We start from the raw sequence: 27,330 nt of genomic DNA, 5'->3' as shown, positions 1-27,330 counted from the left end.
CTGGCAAATTTCAGATGTAAATATTTAAAAATTAAAAAATAATAATTTTTAAGTTTATTACCTGATATTCTTATAAATTAAATCAAATATTTAATTTGGAATTTCGAGCCAGCAACGACTTTTAGTTTCCTAAAAACTGCTGGCAAATTTCAGATGTAAATATTTAAAACTTAAAAAATAATAATTTTTAAGTTTATTACCTGATATTCTTATAAATTAAATCAAATATTTAATTTGGAATTTCGAGCCAGCAACGACTTTTAGTTTCCTAAAAACTGCTGGCAAATTTCAGATGTAAATATTTAAAAATTAAAAAATAATAATTTTTAAGTTTATTACCTGATATTCTTATAAATTAAATCAAATATTTAATTTGGAATTTGAGCCAGCAACGACTTTTAGTTTCCTAAAAACTGCTGGCAAATTTCAGATGTAAATATTTAAAAATTAAAAAATAATAATTTTTAAGTTTATTACCTGATATTCTTATAAATTAAATCAAATATTTAATTTGGAATTTGAGCCAGCAACGACTTTTAGTTTCCTAAAAACTGCTGGCAAATTTCAGATGTAAATATTTAAAAATTAAAAAATAATAATTTTTAAGTTTATTACCTGATATTCTTATAAATTAAATCAAATATTTAATTTGGAATTTGAGCCAGCAACGACTTTTAGTTTCCTAAAAACTGCTGGCAAATTTCAGATGTAAATATTTAAAAATTAAAAAATAATAATTTTTAAGTTTATTACCTGATATTCTTATAAATTAAATCAAATATTTAATTTGGAATTTCGAGCCAGCAACGACTTTTAGTTTCCTAAAAACTGCTGGCAAATTTCAGATGTAAATATTTAAAAATTAAAAAATAATAATTTTTAAGTTTATTACCTGATATTCTTATAAATTAAATCAAATATTTAATTTGGAATTTGAGCCAGCAACGACTTTTAGTTTCCTAAAAACTGCTGGCAAATTTCAGATGTAAATATTTAAAAATTAAAAAATAATAATTTTTAAGTTTATTACCTGATATTCTTATAAATTAAATCAAATATTTAATTTGGAATTTCGAGCCAGCAACGACTTTTAGTTTCCTAAAAACTGCTGGCAAATTTCAGATGTAAATATTTAAAAATTAAAAAATAATAATTTTTAAGTTTATTACCTGATATTCTTATAAATTAAATCAAATATTTAATTTGGAATTTCGAGCCAGCAACGACTTTTAGTTTCCTAAAAACTGCTGGCAAATTTCAGATGTAAATATTTAAAAATTAAAAAATAATAATTTTTAAGTTTATTACCTGATATTCTTATAAATTAAATCAAATATTTAATTTGGAATTTGAGCCAGCAACGACTTTTAGTTTCCTAAAAACTGCTGGCAAATTTCAGATGTAAATATTTAAAAATTAAAAAATAATAATTTTTAAGTTTATTACCTGATATTCTTATAAATTAAATCAAATATTTAATTTGGAATTTGAGCCAGCAACGACTTTTAGTTTCCTAAAAACTGCTGGCAAATTTCAGATGTAAATATTTAAAACTTAAAAAATAATAATTTTTAAGTTTATTACCTGATATTCTTATAAATTAAATCAAATATTTAATTTGGAATTTCGAGCCAGCAACGACTTTTAGTTTCCTAAAAACTGCTGGCAAATTTCAGATTCAAATATTTAAAAATTAAAAAATAAAAATTTTTAAATTTATTCTCTGCTATTTTTTGAAATAAATTCCGAGTATTTAATTTGGAATTTGAGCCAGCAACGACTTTTAGTTTCCTAAAAACTGCTGGCAAATTTCAGATGTAAATATTTAAAACTTAAAAAATAATAATTTTTAAGTTTATTACCTGATATTCTTATAAATTAAATCAAATATTTAATTTGGAATTTGAGCCAGCAACGACTTTTAGTTTCCTAAAAACTGCTGGCAAATTTCAGATGTAAATATTTAAAAATTAAAAAATAATAATTTTTAAGTTTATTACCTGATATTCTTATAAATTAAATCAAATATTTAATTTGGAATTTGAGCCAGCAACGACTTTTAGTTTCCTAAAAACTGCTGGCAAATTTCAGATGTAAATATTTAAAACTTAAAAAATAATAATTTTTAAGTTTATTACCTGATATTCTTATAAATTAAATCAAATATTTAATTTGGAATTTGAGCCAGCAACGACTTTTAGTTTCCTAAAAACTGCTGGCAAATTTCAGATTCAAATATTTAAAAATTAAAAAATAAAAATTTTTAAATTTATTCTCTGCTATTTTTTGAAATAAATTCCGAGTATTTAATTTGGAATTTGAGCCAGCAACGACTTTTAGTTTCCTAAAAACTGCTGGCAAATTTCAGATGTAAATATTTAAAACTTAAAAAATAATAATTTTTAAGTTTATTACCTGATATTCTTATAAATTAAATCAAATATTTAATTTGGAATTTGAGCCAGCAACGACTTTTAGTTTCCTAAAAACTGCTGGCAAATTTCAGATGTAAATATTTAAAAATTAAAAAATAATAATTTTTAAGTTTATTACCTGATATTCTTATAAATTAAATCAAATATTTAATTTGGAATTTGAGCCAGCAACGACTTTTAGTTTCCTAAAAACTGCTGGCAAATTTCAGATGTAAATATTTAAAACTTAAAAAATAATAATTTTTAAGTTTATTACCTGATATTCTTATAAATTAAATCAAATATTTAATTTGGAATTTCGAGCCAGCAACGACTTTTAGTTTCCTAAAAACTGCTGGCAAATTTCAGATTCAAATATTTAAAAATTAAAAAATAAAAATTTTTAAATTTATTCTCTGCTATTTTTTGAAATAAATTCCGAGTATTTAATTTGGAATTTGAGCCAGCATTGGTTTTCAGTCTCCTAAAAACTGCTGGCAAATTTCAAATGTAAATACTTAAAAATTAAAAAATAAAAATTTTTAAGTTTATCACCTGATATTCTTATAAATTAAATCAAATATTTAATTTGGAATTTGAGCCAGCATTGGTTTTTAGTTTCCTAAAAACTGCTGGCAAATTTCAAATGTAAATATTTAAAAATTAAAAAATAATAATTTTTAAATTTATTCTCTGCTATTTTTTGAAATAAATTCCGAGTATTCAATTTGGAATTTGAGCCAGCATTTGTTTTTAGTTTCCTAAAAACTGCTGGCAAATTTCAGATGTAAATATTTAAAAATTAAAAAATAATAATTTTTAAGTTTATTACCTGATATTCTTATAAATTAAATCAAATATTTAATTTGGAATTTGAGCCAGCAACGACTTTTAGTTTCCTAAAAACTGCTGGCAAATTTCAGATGTAAATATTTAAAAATTAAAAAATAATAATTTTTAAGTTTATTACCTGATATTCTTATAAATTAAATCAAATATTTAATTTGGAATTTGAGCCAGCAACGACTTTTAGTTTCCTAAAAACTGCTGGCAAATTTCAGATGTAAATATTTAAAAATTAAAAAATAATAATTTTTAAGTTTATTACCTGATATTCTTATAAATTAAATCAAATATTTAATTTGGAATTTCGAGCCAGCAACGACTTTTAGTTTCCTAAAAACTGCTGGCAAATTTCAGATGTAAATATTTAAAACTTAAAAAATAATAATTTTTAAGTTTATTACCTGATATTCTTATAAATTAAATCAAATATTTAATTTGGAATTTCGAGCCAGCAACGACTTTTAGTTTCCTAAAAACTGCTGGCAAATTTCAGATGTAAATATTTAAAAATTAAAAAATAATAATTTTTAAATTTATTCTCTGCTATTTTTTGAAATAAATTCCGAGTATTCAATTTGGAATTTGAGCCAGCATTTGTTTTTAGTTTCCTAAAAACTGCTGGCAAATTTCAAATGTAAATATTTAAAAATTAAAAAATAATAATTTTTAAATTTATTCTCTGCTATTTTTTGAAATAAATTCCGAGTATTCAATTTGGAATTTGAGCCAGCATTTGTTTTTAGTTTCCTAAAAACTGCTGGCAAATTTCAGATGTAAATATTTAAAACTTAAAAAATAATAATTTTTAAGTTTATTACCTGATATTCTTATAAATTAAATCAAATATTTAATTTGGAATTTCGAGCCAGCAACGACTTTTAGTTTCCTAAAAACTGCTGGCAAATTTCAGATTCAAATATTTAAAAATTAAAAAATAAAAATTTTTAAATTTATTCTCTGCTATTTTTTGAAATAAATTCCGAGTATTTAATTTGGAATTTGAGCCAGCATTGGTTTTCAGTCTCCTAAAAACTGCTGGCAAATTTCAAATGTAAATACTTAAAAATTAAAAAATAAAAATTTTTAAGTTTATCACCTGATATTCTTATAAATTAAATCAAATATTTAATTTGGAATTTGAGCCAGCATTGGTTTTTAGTTTCCTAAAAACTGCTGGCAAATTTCAAATGTAAATATTTAAAAATTAAAAAATAATAATTTTTAAATTTATTCTCTGCTATTTTTTGAAATAAATTCCGAGTATTCAATTTGGAATTTGAGCCAGCATTTGTTTTTAGTTTCCTAAAAACTGCTGGCAAATTTCAGATGTAAATATTTAAAAATTAAAAAATAATAATTTTTAAGTTTATTACCTGATATTCTTATAAATTAAATCAAATATTTAATTTGGAATTTCGAGCCAGCAACGACTTTTAGTTTCCTAAAAACTGCTGGCAAATTTCAGATTCAAATATTTAAAAATTCAAAAATAAAAATTTTTAAATTTATTCTCTGCTATTTTTTGAAATAAATTCCGAGTATTTAATTTGGAATTTCGAGCCAGCAACGACTTTTAGTTTCCTAAAAACTGCTGGCAAATTGCTAATTTAAATATTTTAAATATTAAAATAAAGTATTTTTAGATTCTGTCCCGAATATTTGTAAAAATTGATTCCATGTGTTCTATTTTAATTTTCATCCAGCATTTATTCTTAGTTTCTTAAAAAATTCTGCCGAATTTTTAATTTTAGTTTTTTCATAAACAAATTTAAATTATTTTTAAATTCAGTCTTTGGTATGTTGTAAAGTTTATTACAAGCATGCAATTTTGATTTTTAATTAGTATCCATTCTTAGTTCTCTAAAAAGTGCTGACTAATTTTAAATTTAATAAACATCTTACTTAAATTATTTGTAATTTTTTTTTTTTTTGACGTAGATTTGAATATTTTTCCACGTCCATTTTCTACATATTTTCAGACATTCAATTTCTGACCGACAAGCGCATTAGTATTTTCATCTTAAAAATTCAATCTGCTTTCACTTTCACTTTCCAAGGTGCGTCGAATTCAATTCTTACTATCAAACTTGCCCGATAATCCTACATCTTCTTTGACTGTTGTCTTAATTCGATGATGGTTAGCGATGCAATTCTATTTTTTTTTGGTTTTAGAAGATTTTGAATCATTCTCAATGCTCTTGCATAGCAAATGAGGATTCAGTTCCTACTCCACAATATGTTTTCACATCCAGTCGGTTAATTCCTAGAAAAAATTAAATGTTCGGTAAATTTCATTTCAATCGCTAAGCTTATTAAAAGAATTTTTTTTGTTTGTAATTTTCTCATTTCAACTAAACTTCTTACCTCATAGTATGAATTAGGACATTATTTTTCCATCTTTTTATTCAAAATATATTTTTCTATTTGTTTTTATCTCATTGACCTGGTATTTATTCACAAGTTCGAACTTGTTGATACAGGTTCGGCGTTACACATTGTTTACCGCTACTAAAAATTATATTTTTTTATTATCGTATTTATGACTATAATTAATCCTATAAAGTATTTGGTTTCATTTCAATAAAGTTCAATTATTATTCAGGCATTGTTTATTGCATTATAACTATTTTTAATATTTATTTACCTGTACATAACCTTAGTAAGTGTTTACGTTTCTATGAACATTTTTTTTCTTTTTCGTTATATATTCATAAAATCACGCACTTGACTCGCTTTGGTTTCACAAATTTTAATTTTTATTTTAATTTTGTGTGAATGGTTTTTAATATTTATCCTTCATGGTAATTAAAATAATCCACTTTCTTATACTCATAACCGAACTCCACTAAATATATCATGCATGCCTAAGCCATGTGTTAATAACTACAGACAAACATAAGATGGCGGAATGGGAGCGCGTATCGCCATTTTAAAATTCTGAATTCAAACTATTTTCACATTTGTATTTTTTTTCTTTTCCTTATACAATTCTTTCCTTGTCATATTATTTTATATTGATCGGGATTAATTTTTTTTCAAGTCATTGAACAATCATTCGCAAATTCGCAACTACTTTAGTATTTTTTTATTTAAACTAATAATTTAAAATCCAAAAAGAAAAATGTGAATTCGTGTAGATTTTTTTTCCTTTTCAATGTTAGTTGTAAAAAAAACAATTATTTCCATTTAATGGATTATAAAAAATCAGTATGCGCTTTTTTGAAATGTTATTTCTTCAATTATTTTTTAATTAAAAATTGCTTCACGTTTTCTGTACTTACTTTTTTAAGTATTCAGTTTTGGATGCCTTACTTCCACAATAATTAAATATTTAATTTCATCAGGTACCAACTGTGTTGCGAAATGTACATTATAAATAATATTTGAATTTGCACCCGATCTAAATTCCTTACTATATTATATCCTAAGCTTACCAGTAGAATAAGTCATTGCCGAGGTAATAAAATGCCACACTTAAAACGTATTTTCCCATCAATCAGTCTAATATACTTATTTTTGTTTTTGTTAATTAATTTTATTTCACTAAAATTATAACTATAAAAATGTATTAAATCAATTATTACTCAATTGTTTATTAATTATTACTGATAAAACAACGATGTTTACTAATTATGTTTTTAAATAATCAATCTTTATCAAGTTTAAAAACGTAAATGAATTTTTAAAAAGTTTTTATTTTTTTAATCTATTTAATACATAGCTAATTATAATAATAATAATAATTTTAATTATAAAGGAAAATTGATATTAGGAAAATTAAACTAGCTTATTTATTGATAAGAATAATGAGCTTGCGAATATGACGGATTGTTGTTATTTTGTAAATATTCTTGCGAATAGTATTCTTCGTAATTGGGCTGACCCACTTGATAATGAAATGTTGGAGCTGGTGGATTATTGTGCACGGATGCAGGTCGCGAAGCACGGGTAGCAGGAGCTGGTATATCATATATATATCATATATATCATAGTCGTCTTCTTGCATGACTTGTTGCAGTTCCAGTGTCACCAACTTTGCCAAATGTTTTGCCGTTATCTACCTCAGTCTCTAAAGAATTACATCTATGCCATCTTAATGCGCAATCACTACATAGCCATTTTGCAGAATTTAAAGAATTTTTTCGAGTGCATTCCTTTGATGTAATTGCAATTTCAGAAACTTGGCTGACTGATAATTCCACAGATCTACAATTTCGTCTACCGTCATATGTGTTGTATAGAAATGATAGGGGGCGAATCGGAGGTGGTGTTGCAATATATGTTAAAAATACGTTGTCTTCACGTTATATTTTGTCATCTGGAAACTTACTACCGAAGCATCCTGAGTATTTATTCATCGAGATATGGTCAGCTGTCCGACACAAAATTGTAATTGGAGCTGTTTATCGGCCACCAAACACTGGACATTTAGAAGTGCTTGAGTCAGATTTGGAAGATATTATGCCACACTATAAAGACGTAATTTTAGTAGGAGATTTTAATGCTAATTTATGTGTAAATGATTATAAATCGCGAGAATTACGACGATTTTGTGATAATTTTGGATTGCACTTTGTACCTTATCTGCCAACTCATCATACTTCTACGACGCATACGTGGTTAGATGTTTGCATGATTAGTGATCCTGTTAAAATTATATCTTCCAAACAATCATCGGAGCCATTTTTATCTGGACATGATTTAATCTCTATTAGATATAATTATCAAGTACCTAAACACTGTCCACGAGTCATACAATATAGAAACTGGAACTATGTTGACATTAATATCTTAGAAAGAATGTGTAATGATATTTCAATTAATATTTCAATTAATGATAACTTGGATTCAGTTGATGCTGTAAATGAATATCTTCACACATCGATGAATAATATTTTAGATAATGTTGCACCACTTAAATCTAAGTTGGTGAAGCGTAAATCTGCACCCTGGATTACAAACGAAATTAAAGATCTTCAGCGAAGACGTGGCAAATTATACAGAATTTACAAAAGGACTGGGTTTGCATATGCTGAGTACTCTAATGTGCGAAAATTAATCAAAAAGCGTATTACTGTTGGAAAAAAAAATTATCTTGAAAATAGATTCATGACTGAAAAGAATTCGCGATCATTATGGAATGACTTCAGAGAACTTGGTTTGATAAAGACACATGAAAGTGAACACTTATTGAATCTTAATATAGATGAAATGAATGACTACTACATAAATTGTGCTGAAACTGGTGACATAAATAGTGATAATTTAGATTTATCTAATCAGTTAACATCTAAATTACAATCACAATTCAATTTCTTGCGTATTAATAGTGTTTCAGTTAAAAAGTCAATTATGAGAATAACATCTAGCTCTGTTGGCGCTGATGGTTTCTCAATTAAATGTTATAAAATAATGTTACCTTTTATGTTATATCTATTCACCTATTTATTTAATTTGTCTTTATCTACTTGTAAGTTCCCAGAATTATGGAAAAAATCGTTTGTAGTGCCTGTGCCTAAAAAGCGAGATTCTGAGAAGTTTTCAGATTATCGCCCGATATCGATTTTATGTGTATTAAGTAAAGCTTTCGAACGTTGTGTATATGATCAGATATTAAAATATGTTGTTGATAATAATTTTATAGATAAATTTCAAACAGCTTTTAGAGAAGGCATGAATACGCAAACTGCTATTACCAGATTGTTAGATGATATTCGTTTTGCAGTTGATCATTCAAGAGTCACAATTAGTGTTTTCTTTGATTTCAGTAAGGCATTTGACTCAGTCAATCATATTAAATTAATTAATAAACTAAAAGGTATGGGATTTTCAGATAATTCTTTACAATGGATGGCTAGTTACCTTAATCAAAGAAAACAAGCAATACGTGATAATCTGAATGGTACAACGTCGAATTGGAGAACTGTACTTAGAGGTGTTCCTCAAGGTAGTGTTCTAGGGCCACTATTATACTCTCTATATGTATCTGATTTAGGCAAATTACTTCGCTGTAAGTATTTATTTTATGCGGACGATCTTGTAATTTATTCATCATGTAATATTGCTAGTATTAATACTACAATCAGAGAACTTAATGAAATAATAAAAGTTATTTGTGAATGGTGCAATGATAATGACCTTAAGCTTAATTCAGATAAAACAAAATGTCTAATTTTTGGTAGTTCATATAATGTTAATCTTGATCAATGTAAATCTTGTGATAAAATTATTGTTAACCAAACGGTGATTGACTTTGTAAGCTCTGTGAAATATTTGGGTGTAATACTTGATAGTACGCTTTCATGGAATGATCAAATAGATAATGTATGTAAGCGAAGTATGAGAGTTCTTGCGCAATTAAAAATAAATAATGAATTTTTTAGTGAAAAAATACGGAAAAAATTAGTGACTACACTTGTTTTTCCGATATTTGATTACTGTGCTCTAATCTACACAAATATCACTCAAAAGCAGCAATGTAAACTACAACGCAAACTAAATGCTTGTGTGCGTTTTATTTTTAAAATTAGTAGATTCGAGCACGTTACACCTTACTATAATAAGCTCGGATGGCTTACATTGAAAACGCGAAGAAACTATTTTCTCTCTTGCATACTGTACAAAGCTATTAACTTAGATCAATGTCAATTATTCCGTGATGAACTAATTTTTCTGCAACCTATGTTGCGTAGAGGAGATGTAAGACAAGATTATTTAAGACTTCCAACTAGCCATCTTGCTTTTTATGATAAGTCATTTATCGTATCAGCAATACGCATCTGGAATACATTACCACCGAATCTTACAAATCTTGATACTTTTAATGAATTTCGTAACGCTGCATTCAACTATTTTCGTAGTCAAGAACCGATTAATTAAGAAATTATATAGTTATTTCTAACCTGGAACTGATTAGATTAAATTAATGTAATTTAACTTAGCCCTAATTAAAAATATTCATTTCAATCGTTCTGAATGAGTATCTTTAATCAGGAAAATTTAAATTCATATTTTATATTTATATTAATATTAATATTATGTACTAAACCAATGTAAAAATGTATCTATTCTTATGTATGGCCACAAGGGATTATGATCTCATGGCCAAATAAATAATATATCTATATCTATCATAGTCCATCGGCTGAAGAGGAGGTCCCGTAAACATGTTGTTGGCACCGGGTAAATCCAACTGTATCTTATGTATTTTGGGCCAAGGATCACGAAAATCGGGTCCATTTTGTTCAAAAGTGGTGCAAACAATTGTTTATAACAATTTAATTGTTTAAATCGAAATAACTCCCGAACGGCTGGTTTGTTGGGGCAGCGTAGAGGAAAAAAAATGTTCAGAATAAAAAAATACACAAAAAAGATATCATATGTTTTTTTTGTATCTCGAATATTTCGCGAGATATAATAAAAAAACGAGCCGGCGCTCGGACCTCTCCCTCTCGCACTAGCGACTGCCTATGCGCGAGCTCTCTCTGCGCCAAATCGCGTCAGATGCTTGATTGGCCGGAATTTTTCTAAGTTTTTTACATTAAAAATCAAAGAAAAAAAAAAAAAATCGACAAATTGTTGATACTACCAATCGACAGCATTTTTCTGAAACGAATTTCTGTCGTATCGTCAAAAGACGTTTTTTTTTTTTGTTCACAAATGTTATAAACAAATGGATTTTTTCAAAGTCCAAAATGGGTTCAAAAAATCGACAAATTGTCGATACTACCAATCGACAGCATTTTTTCTGAAACGAATTTCTGTCGTATCGTCAAAAGACGTTTTTTTTTTTGTTCACAAATGTTCTAAACAAATTATTCCTTTGGCTGAAGAGGGAAGCCCGTATGCACTTTTAGGTCCCCGGATTCTGATTAATGATATTTACGTATTTTTTTCCGAGGATCACGAAAAACTAGGTTATTTTGCTCGCCGATGGTAGGTTTAATTGTTAATAACAATTTAATTGTTTATAACGATATAAATCAAGAAGGACTGATTTGACGGGGAAGTTTATTTAAAAAAAAAGTTTTAAAATTGAAAAACCAACAAAAAATGTCCTTATCATTATTTTGATAGAATGAATATTTTCGGAGATAGCGCAAAAAACAACAAGTAGCGGTCGAACCTCTCTCTCGCGCGCACGCATCCCACGGACTCTAGCGACGAACGACAGGCACAGAAAAATAAAGGGACGAAAAAAAAATTCAATTCTCGATGTACACCTGAGATTAAGGAAGGAAACTCATGGGAATTTTCTAGGACACTATACAGAAGATTCCCAGACCCATAATCGATAGATTAACCCCATGGACACCGAGGAACAGCCCCATAAATAGGAGTTTTTTAATTAAATTGTCGAATTTTCAACTTTAAAAAATTTAATCCTCGATGTACACTTGAGATTAAGGAAGGAAACTCATGGGAATTTTCTAGGACATTATACAGAAGATTCCCAGACCCATAACTAAAATATTAACCCCATAGACACCGAGTAACAGCCCCATAGAAGGGGATTTTTCAATTAAATTGTTGAATTTTCGACTTTAAAAAATTCAATCCTCGATATACACCTGAGATTAAGGAAGGAAACTCATGGGAATTTTCTAGGACACTATACAGAAAATTCCCAGACCCATAACTAAAATATTAACCCCATAGACACCGAGTAACAGCCCCATAGAAGGGGATTTTTCAATTAAATTGTTGAATTTTCGACTTTAAAAAATTCAATCCTCGATGTACACCTGAGATTAAGGAAGGAAACTCATGGGAATTTTCTAGGACACTATACAGAAGATTCCCAGACCCATAATTAAAATATTAACCCCATAGACACCGAGTAACAGCCCCATAGAAGGGGATTTTCCAATTAAATTGTCGAATTTTCGACTTTAAAAAATTCAATCCTCGATGTTCACCTGAGATTAAGGAAGGAAACTCATGGGAATTTTCTAGAACACTATACAGAAGATTCCCAGACCCATAATTAAAATATTAACCCCATAGACACCGAGTAACAGCCCTATAGAAGGGGATTTTTCAATTAAATTGTCGAATTTTCGACTTTAAAAAATTCAATCCTCGATGTTCACCTGAGATTAAGGAAGGAAACTCATGGGAATTTTTTAGAACACTATACAGAAGATTCCCAGACCCATAATTAAAATATTAACCCCATAGACACCGAGTAACAGCCCCATAGAAGGGGATTTTCCAATTAAATTGTCGAATTTTCGACTTTAAAAAATTCAATCCTCGATGTTCACCTGAGATTAAGGAAGGAAACTCATGGGAATCTTCTAGGACACTATACAGAAAATTCCCAGACCCATAATTAAAATATTAACCCCATAGACACCGAGTAACAGCCCCATAGAAGTGGATTTTTCAATTAAATTGTCGAATTTTCGACTTTAAAAAATTCAATCCTCGATGTTCACCTGAGATTAAGGAAGGAAACTCATGGGAATTTTTTAGAACACTATACAGAAGATTCCCAGACCCATAATTAAAATATTAACCCCATAGACACCGAGTAACAGCCCCATAGAAGGGGATTTTTCAATTAAATTGTCGAATTTTCGACTTTAAAAAATTCAATCCTCGGTGTTCACCTGAGATTAAGGAAGGAAACTCATGGGAATTTTCTAGGACACTATACAGAAGATTTCCAGACACATAATTAAAATATTAACCCCATAGACACCGAGTAACAGCCCCATAGAAGGGGATTTTCCAATTAAATTGTCGAATTTTCGACTTTAAAAAATTCAATCCTCGATGTTCACCTGAGATTAAGGAAGGAAACTCATGGGAATTTTTTAGAACACTATACAGAAGATTCCCAGACCCATAATTAAAATATTAACCCCATAGACACCGAGTAACAGCCCCATAGAAGGGGATTTTTCAATTAAATTGTCGAATTTTCGACTTTAAAAAATTCAATCCTCGGTGTTCACCTGAGATTAAGGAAGGAAACTCATGGGAATTTTCTAGGACACTATACAGAAGATTTCCAGACACATAATTAAAATATTAACCCCATAGACACCGAGTAACAGCCCCATAGAAGGGGATTTTCCAATTAAATTGTCGAATTTTCGACTTTAAAAAATTCAATCCTCGGTGTTCACCTGAGATTAAGGAAGGAAACTCATGGGAATTTTCTAGGACACTATACAGAAGATTCCCAGACCCATAATTAAAATATTAACCCCATAGACACCGAGTAACAGCCCCATAGAAGGGGATTTTCCAATTAAATTGTCGAATTTTCGACTTTAAAAAATTCAATCCTCGATGTTCACCTGAGATTAAGGAAGGAAACTCATGGGAATTTTCTAGAACACTATACAGAAGATTCCCAGACCCATAATTAAAATATTAACCCCATAGACACCGAGTAACAGCCCCATAGAAGGGGGTTTTTTAATTAAATTGTCGAATTTTCAACTTTAAAAAATTCAATCCTCGATGTACACCTGAGATTAAGGAAGGAAACTCATGGGAATCTTCTAGGACACTATACAGAAAATTCCCAGACCCATAATTAAAATATTAACCCCATAGACACCGAGTAACAGCCCCATAGAAGTGGATTTTTCAATTAAATTGTCGAATTTTCGACTTTAAAAAATTCAATCCTCGATGTTCACCTGAGATTAAGGAAGGAAACTCATGGGAATCTTCGAGGACACTATACAGAAAATTCCCAGACCCATAATTAAAATATTAACCCCATAGACACCGAGTAACAGCTCCATAGAAGTGGATTTTTCAATTAAATTGTCGAATTTTCGACTTTAAAAAATTCAATCCTCGATGTTCACCTGAGATTAAGGAAGGAAACTCATGGGAATTTTTTAGAACACTATACAGAAGATTCCCAGACCCATAATTAAAATATTAACCCCATAGACACCGAGTAACAGCCCCATAGAAGGGGATTTTTCAATTAAATTGTCGAATTTTCGACTTTAAAAAATTCAATCCTCGGTGTTCACCTGAGATTAAGGAAGGAAACTCATGGGAATTTTCTAGGACACTATAAAGAAGATTCCCAGACCCATAATCGGTAGATTAACTCCATGGACACCGAGTAACAGCCCCATAGAAAGGGGTTTTTTAATTAAATTGTCGAATTTTCAACTTTAAAAAATTCAATCCTCGATGTACACCTGAGATTAAGGAAGGAAACTCATGGGAATCTTCTAGGACACTATACAGAAAATTCCCAGACCCATAATTAAAATATTAACCCCATAGACACCGAGTAACAGCCCCATAGAAGTGGATTTTTCAATTAAATTGTCGAATTTTCGACTTTAAAAAATTCAATCCTCGATGTTCACCTGAGATTAAGGAAGGAAACTCATGGGAATTTTTTAGAACACTATACAGAAGATTCCCAGACCCATAATTAAAATATTAACCCCATAGACACCGAGTAACAGCCCCATAGAAGGGGATTTTTCAATTAAATTGTCGAATTTTCGACTTTAAAAAATTCAATCCTCGGTGTTCACCTGAGATTAAGGAAGGAAACTCATGGGAATTTTCTAGGACACTATAAAGAAGATTCCCAGACCCATAATCGGTAGATTAACTCCATGGACACCGAGTAACAGCCCCATAAATAGGAGTTTTTTCAATTGAATTGTCGAATTTTCGACTTTAAAAAATTCAATCCTCGATGTTCACCTGAGATTAAGGAAGGAAACTCATGGGAATTTTCTAGGACACTATACAGAAGATTTCCAGACACATAATTAAAATATTAACCCCATAGACACCGAGTAACAGCCCCATAGAAGGGGGTTTTTTAATTAAATTGTCGAATTTTCAACTTTAAAAAATTCAATCCTCGGTGTTCACCTGAGATTAAGGAAGGAAACTCATGGGAATTTTCTAGGACACTATAAAGAAGATTCCCAGACCCATAATCGATAGATTAACTCCATGGACACCGAGTAACAGCCCCATAAATAGGAGTTTTTTCAATTAAATTGTCGAATTTTCGACTTTAAAAAATTCAATCCTCGATGTTCACCTGAGATTAAGGAAGGAAACTCATGGGAATTTTCTAGGACACTATACAGAAGATTTCCAGACACATAATTAAAATATTAACCCCATAGACATCGAGTAACAGCCCCATAGAAGGGGGTTTTTTAATTAAATTGTCGAATTTTCAACTTTAAAAAATTCAATCCTCGATGTACACCTGAGATTAAGGAAGGAAACTCTTGGGAATCTTCGAGGACACTATACAAAAGATTCCTAGACCCATAATCAATAGATTAACCCCATGGACACCGGTTGACAGCCCCATAAAAGTCGTTATTTAACTTGTTTTTCGAGAATTTGAGTTTTAAAAATTTAAGTTCTCGATGTCTACTCGAGATTAAGAAAAGAAACTTATAGAATTTTTATAGTAGACCCTACTGAAGATTTCCTGACCCATAATTAATTGATCCACCCCATAGACACCAAGTACCGACCCCATAAGATCCGAATTTTATCTTATTTAACTAAAACTAGACTTGAAAAAAATTTAGTCGTCGGTGGCTGCTCGAGATTAATAAAAGAAACTCATAGAATTTTTATAGTAGACCCTACTGAAGATTTCCTGACCCATAATTAATCGATCTACCCCATAGACACCGAGTGACAGCCCCATAAAAGTCGTTATTTAACTTGTTTTTCGCGAATTTAAGTGTTATAAAATTCAGTTCTCGGTGACCACTGTATATTAAGGAAAGAAACTCATAGAATTTTTTTTAGTAGACCCTTCTGAAGATTTCGTGACCCATAATCAATCGATCAAATATTTAAAAAATATGTATAGTAAATATATATTTTTGATAACTCACTTTTGGCCGATTTTTATATATATTTTAAATATATTTTAGATATATTTAAGAAATATTTCAAAATACATAAAAAATACATAGCTAAACATATAAAATAAATATATTTTGCATATATCTAAAATATATTTGATATATATAAAATATATAAGAAAATCGGCTAAAAGGTAGTTTTAAAAATGTATTTACTATAAATAATTTATTTATATTTATATATTGTTAACATATTTAAAATATATTTTTTATATACTTCGTAATTTATTTTTTTTTTCATGGGGGAAAACACATACGAAGTACTAAATACTTTATTCGTCTTGAATTATATTGCAAACAATAAAAAACTTGATCTTTTAATTACATGTCAATGTTTTGATTAAAATATATAGTTTTCACATTCTTTGTTATTTACACAGTGGCAAAAACTGCAACACAGCATATTATTATTTTTGCAGCTACAATAGAATTTTTCAAAGTCGAAAATTCGTTAATTTAATTAAAAAACCCCCTTCTATGGGGCTGTTACTCGGTGTCTATGGGGTTAATATTTTAATTATGGGTCTGGGAATCTTCTGTATAGTGTCCTAGAAAATTCCCATGAGTTTCCTTCCTTAATCTCAGGTGAACATCGAGGATTGAATTTTTTAAAGTCGAAAATTCGACAATTTAATTGAAAAATCCCCATTTATGGGGCTGTTACTCGATGTCTATGGGGTTAATATTTTGATTATGGGTCTGGGAATTTTCTGTATAGTGTCCTAGAAGATTCCCATGAGTTTCCTTTCTTAATCTCAGGTGAACATCGAGGATTGAATTTTTTAAAGTCGAAAATTCGACAATTTAATTGAAAAATCCCCATTTATGGGGCTGTTACTCGATGTCTATGGGGTTAATATTTTGATTATGGGTCTGGGAATTTTCTGTATAGTGTCCTAGAAGATTCCCATGAGTTTCCTTTCTTAATCTCAGGTGAACATCGAGGATTGAATTTTTTAAAGTCGAAAATTCGACAATTTAATTGAAAAATCCCCTTCTATGGGGCTGTTACTCGATGTCTATGGGGTTAATATTTTAGATATGGGTCTGGGAATCTTCTGTATAGTGTCCTAAAAAATTCCCATGAGTTTCCTTCCTTAATCTCAGGTGTACATCGAGGATTGAATTTTTTAAAGTTGAATATTCGACAATTTAATTGAAAAATCCCCATTTATGGGGCTGTTACTCGATGTCTATGGGGTTAATATTTTAATTATGGGTCTGGGAATTTTCTGCATAGTGTCCTAGAAAATTCCCATGAGTTTCCTTCCTTAATCTCAGGTGAACATCGAGGATTGAATTTTTGAAAGTTGAAAATTCGACAATTTAATTGAAAAATCCCCTTCTATAGGGCTGTTACTCGGTGTCTATGGGGTTAATATTTCAATTATGGGTCTGAGAATCTTCTGTATAGTGTCCTAGAAAATTCCCATGAGTTTCCTTCCTTAATCTCAGGTGAACATCGAGGATTGAATTTTTTAAAGTTGAATATTCGACAATTTAATTAAAAAACCCCCTTCTATGGGGCTGTTACTCGATGTCTATGGGGTTAATATTTTAATTATGGGTCTGGGAATTTTCTGTATAGTGTCCTAGAAAATTCCCATGAGTTTCCTTCCTTAATCTCAGGTGAACATCGAGGATTGAATTTTTAAAAGTCGAAAATTCGACAATTTAATTGAAAAATCCCCTTCTATAGGGCTGTTACTCGGTGTCTATGGGGTTAATATTTTAATTATGGGTCTGGGAATCTTCTGTATAGTGTCCTAGAAAATTCCCATGAGTTTTCTTCCTTAATCTCAGGTGAACATCGAGGATTGAATTTTTTAAAGTTGAATATTCGACAATTTAATTAAAAAACCCCCTTCTATGGGGCTGTTACTCGATGTCTATGGGGTTAATATTTTAATTATGGGTCTGGGAATCTTCTGTATAGTGTCCTAGAAAATTCCCATGAGTTTCCTTCCTTAATCTCAGGTGTACATCGAGGATTGAATTTTTTAAAGTCGAAAATTCAACAATTTAATTGAAAAATCCCCTTCTATGGGGCTGTTACTCGGTGTCTATGGGGTTAATATTTTAGTTATGGGTCTGGGAATTTTCTGTATAGTGTCCTAGAAAATTCCCATGAGTTTCCTTCCTTAATCTCAGGTGTACATCGAGGATTGAATTTTTTAAAGTCGAAAATTCAACAATTTAATTGAAAAATCCCCATTTATGGGGCTGTTACTCGATGTCTATGGGGTTAATATTTTAATTATGGGTCTGGGAATTTTCTGTATAGTGTCCTAGAAAATTCTTATGAGTTTCCTTCCTTAATCTCAGGTGTACATCGAGGATTGAATTTTTTAAAGTCGAAAATTCAACAATTTAATTGAAAAATCCCCTTCTATGGGGCTGTTACTCGGTGTCTATGGGGTTAATATTTTAGTTATGGGTCTGGGAATCTTCTGTATAGTGTCCTAGAAAATTCCCATGAGTTTCCTTCCTTAATCTCAGGTGTACATCGAGGATTAAATTTTTTAAAGTTGAAAATTCGGCAATTTAATTAAGAAACTCCTATTTATGGGGCTGTTCCTCGGTGTCCATGGGGTTAATCTATCGATTATGGGTCTGGGAATCTTCTGTATAGTGTCCTAGAAAATTCCCATGAGTTTCCTTCTTTAATCTCAGGTGTACATCGAGAATTGAATTTTTTTTTCGTCCCTTTATTTTTCTGTGCCTGTCGTTCGTCGCTAGAGTCCGTGGGATGCGTGCGCGCGAGAGAGAGGTTCGACCGCTACTTGTTGTTTTTTGCGCTATCTCCGAAAATATTCATTCTATCAAAATAATGATAAGGACATTTTTTGTTGGTTTTTCAATTTTAAAACTTTTTTTTTAAATAAACTTCCCCGTCAAATCAGTCCTTCTTGATTTATATCGTTATAAACAATTAAATTGTTATTAACAATTAAACCTACCATCGGCGAGCAAAATAACCTAGTTTTTCGTGATCCTCGGAAAAAAATACGTAAATATCATTAATCAGAATCCGGGGACCTAAAAGTGCATACGGGCTTCCCTCTTCAGCCAAAGGAATAATTTGTTTAGAACATTTGTGAACAAAAAAAAAAACGTCTTTTGACGATACGACAGAAATTCGTTTCAGAAAAAATGCTGTCGATTGGTAGTATCAACAATTTGTCGATTTTTTTTTTTTTTTCTTTGATTTTTAATGTAAAAAACTTAGAAAAATTCCGGCCAATCAAGCATCTGACGCGATTTGGCGCAGAGAGAGCTCGCGCATAGGCAGTCGCTAGTGCGAGAGGGAGAGGTCCGAGCGCCGGCTCGTTTTTTTATTATATCTCGCGAAATATTCGAGATACAAAAAAAACATGTGATATCTTTTTTGTGTATTTTTTTATTCTGAACATTTTTTTTCCTCTACGCTGCCCCAACAAACCAGCCGTTCGGGAGTTATTTCGATTTAAACAATTAAATTGTTATAAACAATTGTTTGCACCACTTTTGAACAAAATGGACCCGATTTTCGTGATCCTTGGCCCAAAATACATAAGAAACAGTTGGATTTACCCGGTGCCAACAAAATGTTTACGGGACCTCCTCTTCAGCCGATGGACTATTCCGAGCGCTCGCTTACTGTTATTATTATTCCCCTACTTTCTCCGTCGAATGGTTGGAGGGGAATGGCGCATGCCCACTGTCTCGGAGCTGGACATCGAGTCCCCGCAAAGCTCATATTTTTTTAAACTTGTTAATTGAATTATTGCAATAAAAAAAATTTTTTTTCAACATTTTGTTCTTTACATCGATTCTTTGTAGTTTAAAAAATTTTTTAATGAAGGAAAAATAATTTTTTTTTAATGTTAACTATTTTTTATTGCAGATATTCGAAAAGCTGAAAATTCGATAAACAAATTCAAAAAAAATTTTTTCAGCTTAGCTGATTTTTTTGCTTATAAAGGACAACAATATCTACAACTCAAAAAAAAAAACAAGTAAATCGAAAGATTTTTTGCGGAGTTATAGCTATTTATTTATGAGCGCTCGAGCGGAACCGCGCGTTTTTTCATTAAAAAATTAATATCTCGTAAACTGTTAGTCGTAGAGACATTGGATTAGGCTCATTTTGTTCCTTATTTTATTCTCTAAATTTCATACGCAGCATGTCTCGACTAATTTTGCATAGTTTTCGAGATATTTTAATCCAAAGCTACTTGCAAAATGGCTATTTTTTAGACAATTGAATTTCCTCGAATTTTTTTTTTTAAAGAATGATCTACATATTTTTCTGAGTATTTTAAAAAAAAAAATCCAATTTACACCATTTACATTGGAAGTCGTAAACAAACGACCTAATATTTCCCTGCCGACTGGACTATCAAGTTCGTGAGGCCTAGGTCTTACGCCTTAGACCGCTCGGCCATGATCACCGGTTACAAATTCTTTTATTCACAAACCGACTGCTCGTGCCATCTGTAATGCGTTGCCGAAAATAATTAAAAATTCATAATGGTAGTTGTAGTTATAACTGTAGATGGCACCTGTTCTTAAAAGCAAAAGAGAAATCAGCTGACGCCATATTTGTTATGACTTTTCTGTCTTCATGATAAACTTACCAATTATTTTTTTTGTCCAAAGTTTTTAATTATAAAACCAATCTAATCAAAACAAATTTTCTATCAGGTAAACGTGTTTGTATCTTAGGTACCTGGTCTCTATGGCCATTTCACGATAAAAAATACTATTTCATAATTAAAAGAATTTATATTGAGTAGGTGTCTGCTATCGATTTTTATTATAACTTTTCGAAAGATTCCTTTTTTTTTTTCTCATATATATCAACAAAAGAAACTACCCTCCTAATAAATAACAATATCCTAAAGACGTAAGTAAATTTTTATTAAATTCTGTAAAGTTTTTCTAAGTTAATTCTTTGGACAAAGTTTAAATAAACTCGGCCGGCAACGTAGAACTGAAAACCGCTCTTAATTGAGAAGTACGAACGCGCGGCTTGATTTTGCTACATCTCGCGAAATAATTGAAATAAGAAGAAAAGTATGCATAACTTTTTTGTGTATTTTTTATTATTCAAGATTACTTTCCCAATAAACTTCCCTGCCCAATCAATGGTTTGCGAGTTATGACGATTTAAACAATATCATTGTTAATAATAATTGTTTGTGCTACGTTTGAATTAAATAAACTTGATTTTCGTAATCATTACCTCAAAATACGAAAACCCCTGGCAATTAAAATGCATACGGACATCTCCTATCAGATGATAAATTAATGAAAATTCCATTAGCTTTTGAGATATAAAATCTCTGACTTACATTTTGCTAGACGTAAACATACCAACACGTGGTGTAGGTTTTAGGCCCCAAAAATATTAATATATAAGTTAGAATAGTGTGGTCTATATTGCTTTCTCTATAGTATTACGCACGCGTAAGTTTTCTTTTGCTACGGTGCAGACGTATATTTATGTCCTTCTTACCAAAAGCATAGAGCAAGGGGGCTTTTACGTATGATACTCTCCATTTAAACTTTCAGGTGCTCTGTTACCTTTACTACCTGTATACAATAAAACCGAGGGTACTCATAATTTTCTATATTTTTTTCTCTAAAACTTTTATAAAGCACTTTTCGCCGAAATTTATTAAATTCTTCGATAAAACGCTAATCAAAAATGTTTTTTATTTTTTTTTCACCTGTTTACTTGAAATTTTACCTTGATTTTTTGGTATATGTTTTGTAATCATGTTCCGAAGCTTACGTCAAAAAATCAGACCGAGCTGGACCTGTTTCCGTTTAGGGGGTCGATTTAACTGGACTACAACGGTCTCCTGGAAAGTCATTGTCAAGTAATATTATTTAAAATTATTAAGCGTAAGCATTATAATACTCAAGCTGTCTATGATGTATATTTATAATCAGGTTGTATTGTTCGTCGTTTATTTCATAATAATCAAGAAAAAACCACTATAGGCAGTATAACAAATCCCTAAATTAATTTTTTCAAAAATTTTCATTCGAAAAAAAGAAAAAATAAATGTCGATTTCATACGGAAAGATTTATAGTTAATCGTTTAGAAAAAAAATTTTTAAACAAAAAATCATTTCCGATACCGGGAATCGAACCCGAGCCTCCTGGGTGAGAGCCAGGTATCCTAGCCACTAGACCATATCGGAATGTAACTGCCAGTGAAGCTATTAACGATATCAATGTGAGTCTATTTGAAGATTATGAAATACAAGAAATATGTTCGATAATAAAACCAGCGGACTCCTTGAAAGTCATTGTCAAGTAATATTATTTTCAATTATTAAGTGTAAGCATTATAATACTCAACCTGTCTATGGCGTCTATTAATAATTAGGTTATATTGTTTATTATTTAACTCACTATAATCAATAAAAACCACTATAGGCAATATAACGAATCCCTAAATTAATTTTTTCAAAAATTTTTATTCGAAAAAAAAGAAAAAAATTAATGTCGATTTCATACGGAAAGATCAATAGTTAATCGTTTAGAAAAAAAATTTCTAAACCAAAAAGTATTCCCGTTTCAGGAATCGAACCTTTTTTTTTTTTTGTAATAAGTTCTTTATTTTTTAATACTTATCATCGTTACAAAATACAAGGTTGAACAAAACTCATAAAATAAAAACCTTATCATCTAGTGGTTTTAGAAACCAGTTACAGATAAATGTCCGTTGTTAGCGGCAACTCAGTACTGTTAGTTCGCTGTATTTTGGTACTACATGTAATTTAAATTCACATTGGTTTGGGTAATGCTTATTATACTTGTTCCGTTTCGTTTTGACAAAAATAAACTGTGGAAAAATTTGTAAAAAAAAAACCACTTTCACTATCTTATAATACTTAACGCTACTTAATCCTATATTTTATATACAATTATTTACAATAGGGGAGCCTGGGGCACGAAGGCCCCCCTCAAAAATTAGGTAAAAAATTTTTTTTTTATTTTCCGTCAAGTTATGAACTCTATAACGTTTTTATCATATCTTAGGCCAATATTTGATATGTGGGGTAAAATGGACCACTTGAAGAAAAATTTTTTTCTTTCATTTCCCGTCAAGTTAATTTTTTCGTTACAATTTTTTTTTTTCGAGTGGTCCATGTTAGCATGAAAATTTTCCTTTTGTTTTATTATTGTTTAATTTTTATTTAAATCTAAATTTACCTGTAAATGAAATTTATTAACGATCTAAATTAAATTGATTGTCAGTATGGATAGGACAAGATAGATATAATTTAATAAGACTCGTGATTTGGGTGTAACAAAATGAAGACTGTATTTTGACCCAAAAAATTAGGGAAAGCACTACGGCATAAAACCCTTTGAAGAAGTTACAATGAGAAAGATTGAGAAAATTGAGATATGATAATGATAGTAACTCGTTGAACAATTGACACAAGATATTGAGTGTATCGATGTATGTGTGTGTGTGGGTGTGTATGTGTGTGCTGTACACATGAGAACGGATACAGTGAAAGATTACGCGATGCTGGGTCGTCGTATTTAGTTAGATATTAGATCGCAATGATTGTAAGAGAATATACACGTCTATATATAAAGTTAGCGAGAGCCCAATTGTCCACTGCGGGACAATTAGATTAGTACGTGGTACTATAGAACAAATGATTGTTTGAAAGCTTTCGATTGATAGCACTTGAGTTGTCAAGTGTTTGATTATTGATTCCGACAGAGGCGGTAATTTTATGTAAGTTTGATTGAAATCTGATCAACTGATATTGATAGATTGACGGCGACGAGGCCTTTGTTTGAATGTAAGTTAACTTTGATATACTCGATCCAGTTGAAGCAAGTTAATAGTAATGAAACGCAAACAAATGTTGAATATTAAAGATTATTTATGCGATTGATATTAAATATTAATATAGAATATCCAACATAAATAATTAAATTATCCAATGAGAATTGAATAGATTAGTTAAATTGAATGAATATCAAGCATTATGAATAATTATTAACTATTAAATACAATTTATGTTCTTATTATTCAATATTAATATGACATATTAATATTAAATCTCAAACACAATTAAATGCAATATTTAATGAGAACACGAATAGATAGCTGAAAATTGAATCGGTCAGACCCACGCGCGACAAGTCCCGGCTTGTTAATTGCGACGCAATAACCCGGTGGTATGTTCAAGTCACGAAATATTATTGAAACTCAACGAAATAATCAGTAAAAATTATTGTACCGTATTAATTGATACTTATCTTTACCCGATGATTTGAAATTGTAATCGATAATTAATTAATTGGATATTTAATTATGAAATTATTTGCGAATGCGGAAAGATTGGTCACAGCGTATGCGCTCAACAGTAAGACTCGTGGTCAACTAACGAAAAGACGCAGTGACGCCGGGTTGCGGTTTCGACCGAACGGAAAAATCAGACACCCGAGTGACAGAGATACGCTGACGCCGTAAGTGCAACGAAGATGCAAAACGAAAACTGACGCTGTAAAGAGCGCGCGCGTTAGTGGTGCGGTCTAACTTGACGATGAAGTGAATTAAAGCACCGCTAGATGGTGACTCTACTAATTATTTAAATTCTTTACATTGTTATGATGACAATTAGTTTAGCACTTCCGTTATCGACGGAACAGTCCATTTAACCACACATATCACATATTGGCCTAAAATATGATAAAAACATTATAGAGGTCATAACTTGACGGGAAATAAAAAAACATTTTTGTTTATAATTTTTTGGGGAGGGGGCTTTTGCACCGGTTGCGTGAGTTTGTGAAAAACCTGTAGTTAGAGGGGCAAACTAGCGCCGTGGGCCCATTTCCTCTCTGCGTTCATAAGGAAGAGTTACCAAGTGATCACGCCTCATTTCGCTGCCGTTGAAATATTTTTCCTCCATAGAATTATATGATATCTTTTTTGCGGAAATATATTTCTAGGAGACGGAACAGGCCTCTAAAACTAATCACCTTAAAAAGTAGTTTTTAAATTTTATATACTTACAGTCAATATCCCATATAACAGTCTTGTAAAAGGCTTGCGCAAGCCTGGTCTCAAATCCCCTAGTTGTCTATGTCTTTATATGACTCAGTATCTTGCTGCAGACACTGGTCCACAGATTTATATTGCAAGTCTTGTGCAGGACTTGTTTAAAAACTTTGTGTTATGTTATACTTCAAGAATTGTACAAGATTCTTGAATATATCTTGCTCAAGATGTATTGATACAGTTAACTTGAGCATATCTTGCACCAGAATCTATCTGCAGATGCTTGGGCATATCTTGCGCCAGATCTGCTCAAGACGTGTCATATTACACTGTCTATCTCACTCTTGTCTCTCTCACTTTATCCCCTCCATCGGCACACGTTACCAGAGCTCAGTGGTACTCAATTGAAGTTATAATCGGATAGAAAAACATTTTTAATCCGGAGTTCATTTGCAAAATTAGAAGCGCCGTAGTAATTACAAGTAAAATTTAATTCATAACCTATAATAACATATGTTTTTTGATAGATGGTTTGATTTTAATAAAATTATTAAAGGATAACACGAAAAATTCTACACAGGGAATATTATCTAATAAATTTTACTCGTTAATTGTGAATCATACTGGGCCTGCATGAACAATTACTCGTCCGTTTCTAGATAGTGTTCAATTATGGGGTAAAAACACCCAATTTCAAGTAATTTTTATATAAAAAAGAATAAAAAATAAAACAAACCAAATCTGTTGTTATTTTTTCCGTATTTATTATCTTTTCAGCCCAGGCTTACTCTAAATTGCAGGATAAATTTTATCGAAAAATTCTCTCCGTTTATGAAATACGATAATGAAATGTTTTTAAAATTTTTTAAAAAATTGAAATCAGTTACTTTGATACTAAAATACAGATATTGATCATTTTTTTTTTGCTTTTATTATATTGAAAATAAATTTTTTTAATTTTCAATTACACTCTTAATGCCAAGCTTTAAAAAAATTAGTGTTCTGATCGATTTCAAGAGCTCGACATTAAAACGAAAATAACTAAAAAATAATGTGGAATTTGAAAAAATTTAACGGAAATTATTTGTAGAGAATAAAATTGTTAACAAAAAAGATAGTATAACATTTTGTGATAAGTCTGATAGTTTCGCCGGAAAAGTAAAAAGATCTCGAAATTTATTATAACTTGACTTCGAGCTCCAATAACTTTTGAATAGATGGATTTATCAAAAATTGATAAGAAACTTTTTTTGTAGAGCGTTTAATTCCCTACAAAAATAAATCCTGGACTTATCTGTTCAATAAGCCATCGCCGAGGTATAAAATTCCAAACTTAAAATTTCTTTTTCCCCATGTTATTTAAATGGAAAATAGAAAATCGTGAATGGCCACCTTTAAATATTAGTATTAAGGTCTCATGTTTTAACAGGGTCTTTGTCTAGGGATACTCTGTCGATTTTTCAATGTTCTTCGTGAAAAAAAAAAAGTCGATTTTTTGAAACACTCTAATATATATGTGCGTACCCACATATATATACATTAGGGTGGGTTGAAAAAAAACTTTTTTTTCGTTTTTCTTAGCATGGGGGTAGAGTTTGTACCTTATAAAAAAAAAAAAATTTTCAAGAAAAAAAAAATTTTTTTACTCAACATTTTGAGGTGGCCCACTCGTTTTTTAAATAAATAATTGATCAAACGGAGTAGTTCCAACGAAAAAAATTTTTTTTTGTCCAAAAGCGTGGAAAATATCTAATAATTGTCGAACGTAATTTTTTTTTACTTCACTTTCATTTTAATTAAAAAGAAAATGCATTTCATTTTTGGATTTTTTACTTAAATTACAAAAATAATAGGAAAAAAATTTTTTCAACTTCTGACTTACAATTAGCTTTCAAGGGGACACCCTACAGATTCTGGAACACCATGTAAATTTTTTCGTTGGGACTACCCCGTTTGATCAATTATTTATTTTAAAAACGAGTGGGCCACCTCAAAATGTTGAGTAAAAAATTTTTTTTTTTCTTGAAAAATTTTTTTTTTCTATAAGGTACAAATTCTACCCCCATGCTAAGAAAAACGAAAAAAAAAGTTTTTTTTCAACCCACCCTAATATACATGTATAAGGAATGAATGATA

The 27,330-nt window shown here is 30.2% G+C and overlaps 1 long non-coding RNA gene and 1 other non-coding gene across 2 annotated transcripts; both read right to left on the bottom strand.

The window, feature by feature from the left end:
• Positions 1-5,221: 5,221 nt before the first annotated feature.
• On the bottom strand, positions 5,222-6,136 carry LOC130672871 (uncharacterized). Its single transcript, XR_008990784.1, has 3 exons — positions 5,905-6,136; positions 5,625-5,768; positions 5,222-5,523 (listed from the first exon to the last, which is right to left on the bottom strand). It is a non-coding gene; the product is annotated as an uncharacterized LOC130672871 (long non-coding RNA).
• A 16,152-nt stretch (positions 6,137-22,288) lies between these two features.
• On the bottom strand, positions 22,289-22,360 carry Trnae-cuc (transfer RNA glutamic acid (anticodon CUC)). Its single transcript has one exon. It is a non-coding gene; the product is annotated as a tRNA-Glu (tRNA).
• Between the last annotated feature and the right edge of the window lie 4,970 nt (positions 22,361-27,330).

The sequence above is a fragment of the Microplitis mediator genome, chromosome 8, assembly GCF_029852145.1.
Source record: "Microplitis mediator isolate UGA2020A chromosome 8, iyMicMedi2.1, whole genome shotgun sequence".
In the NCBI taxonomy this organism is placed as follows: Eukaryota; Metazoa; Arthropoda; class Insecta; order Hymenoptera; family Braconidae; genus Microplitis; species Microplitis mediator.
The sequence above is the reverse complement of the archived record's forward strand: the minus strand, read 5'-3'. Positions and strand labels throughout refer to the sequence as shown.